We start from the raw sequence: 2743 nt of genomic DNA, 5'->3' as shown, positions 1-2743 counted from the left end.
CTTTGTTACGGCCACTAACTGGATTTGGTTAGGGGTCTGTACTCTACTACTTGCTATCTCTGTGACCCAGGGAAAAGTCACTTAACTTCTCTGAGCTTCAGTCTTTCCTTATCTGTAAGATGAAAAAGGAAATATTGACCTAGGAGTAATTTTGTGTCTGGCCCTTTGCAAATTGTCATCCTTCATTTTTTTTTTCTTCCCCTTAGTCACTGCTAATCTTTTTGTTCCCTCTAACTAGGAAGCTATATTGTCAGAATGAGGAGGAATTCACCCACTTAACAAATGCATTCTTTATACACAGTTATGTATGTGCATATTTACATGTACTTATGTCCATCAATAAACACTGTGTTTGCTAATCACACTTTGTGAAAATTTTGTAATAGTTAAAATTGAAGACTATCACATTTCACATATATATGTATATATTCATATATATACATATACACACAAATAATTTCATGTACTTAGCTGTTTTTTTTTCCTAAACTGCCAAGTTCAATGTCAAACATGTAATCTTACTGAAAAGGATTATATATTTCTCATCTCCATGTCTTTAACTGTATAAAGTAATCTCTGTTTCTTTAGAGAAAATTCTTTCCAAATATAGGGGGGAGAAAATCTGAACTGGAGGATAAAGCAATGAACCAGCTATGTAACCATCTGCAGGGGCTTCCAGAGCACTCCAGAGTGCCATTTTGCCTGGGATGCTCTCCTTCTAGAAACATTTATGTTTCTTATAATACTGTGTTTAGATCGGCGTACTTCTGAAATTACAGAAAATTGGATCTCAGTTCCTTCTTTAAAGTAAAAGGATTAGATGACATAATCTCCCATTTCTTCTATTTATAATTTTCTATGTTTCCTTGAAGATTTCTTACAGTGCCGCCACATACATTGAGGCCGGTGGGTTCAAACCTGTCCTGGGACAGCTAAATAGCAATGACAACTGTGCCAAAAAATAGCCAGGCTTTGAAGTGAGTGCCTGTAGTCCCAGCTACTTGGGAGGCTGAGGGAAGAGAATCACTTAAGCCCAAGAGTTTCGGGTTGCTGTGGGCTGGGACGCCACAGCACTCTATTGGGGATGACATAGTGAGACTCTGTCTCAAAAAAAAAAAAAAAAAGAAAGAAAAGAAAAGAAAGAAAGTAAAAGAAGAGAAAATGCACAAGAGAACACTGGTAAATTGTAAGTGGAGGAAAAGCCACTTCCACAGTCACTGACAGGTGATAAAAAATCTTGTAACACATCATGTCTCTTCCTGCTGCTGTCTCTTCAGTAATGGGAGGGAATCGGCATACCGTGCAATCTACTGCAATATAGGATGACAATGTGTTTGGGTTCATCTTTTAAAATTCAACATTTATGGAAGCTTCTGAAAGCCGTGGGAATGTCATAAAAAGGATACTCTCTCCAACTTTGTAGATTCATTTTTGGTATGAACAACAGCAGGAGGTGTGGATGTGGAGACAGGTGGGAGAAAGGACAGTCTGGGGGCATCTGATAGAGCAGAGAGAGTCTCCTCACAGCTCCCAGTTATCCTCAGGGTCCTCGTTAATATTCTCCTACCACGACACATATATTTGTCAGCCCAAATCAAGATTTTACGGTATCAGTTCTTTCCTTTATAAAAATTACACAAAATGAAATTTTGACTATTAGGGATGAAAGTATGTTAAATGTCAAACATATTGCAGACAAAAAGTGAAATAAACCAAGTTCCACAAAGTGTCTAAATCCAGCTTTTCATTTCTGACTGTCTCATAGGAGATTTGTGGAGTTTTGACTTTTTTCTTTCTTTTATGCCTTGCAGCTCTCAGGACCGGATGTCACAAGCCAATAAGAAACCGGCAAGGGAACCTGGGAGGAAATGGTACATAAAGGAAGAATCAAGAAACTGTACCCAGGTTTTTCTGAAAACCATTTAGTTATTTTTATAGGTGACAGTTGGGATAAATTGAACAGAACATGAACACATTGCAGGAAATAGAAGGACTGACCGAGGGGGTTACCCAGTCCATTAACCCTTTCAGAGTTTAATAATATTAAAGACAAAACTTCCTCCCCCCACTGTATTCCCACACAATGCAACACCCTACATAAAACATACGTGTAATAAATATTTTTATCTGTTGTTAAAAAGTAGCAAGGAAAGCTTAGGTTTTATGGGCAAATGTAGGCAAAAGAGAAAAACGATGTGTATGTATTTGGTCAAATAAGTTCAGAGATCTGAAATATTTCTTCTAGTAAAAAAAACAAAGTATTTGCAGGCATGTGAGAAATAATCATGATAAAATACCAATATCTAATGTTGCTTTGAAAAAAGAAATATGGTACCCTTTTTTTGGTGTGTGCAGATGTTTCAGAACTATGGAAATAGATAATATATTGACAATAAAATAATAAACATAAAGTCACAGTAGCCCCCCCAATATGGAAACAAGTAAAATGAACTCAGTTTTTCCCTTTCATCTGAATCCTGTGCTAAATTGCAGAGATTGCTGAGCAATAGAATTTCTCAAGGGGGGAAAGCAAAATTGTATAAAGGAACTAAATTTAAAATTGGGCTAAAAATAACTATCATTAGCAGAAAATTCAGGAATACTACTTATTTCAACATCCCTAATTAGAAATAGCTGGTGTCACAGAATACAGATTAGCTAGTTAAAGTGTTTATTACTGTAGAACAGAAGGGCAGAGACAGAAGCTGACCACTGTGGAGGGGAAATTCTAAAGTGAGCTAGA

The sequence above is a fragment of the Otolemur garnettii genome, unplaced genomic scaffold, assembly GCF_000181295.1.
Source record: "Otolemur garnettii isolate 467f Iridium unplaced genomic scaffold, OtoGar3 scaffold00009, whole genome shotgun sequence".
NCBI classification, from domain to species: domain Eukaryota; kingdom Metazoa; phylum Chordata; class Mammalia; order Primates; family Galagidae; genus Otolemur; species Otolemur garnettii.
The sequence above is the reverse complement of the archived record's forward strand: the minus strand, read 5'-3'. Positions refer to the sequence as shown.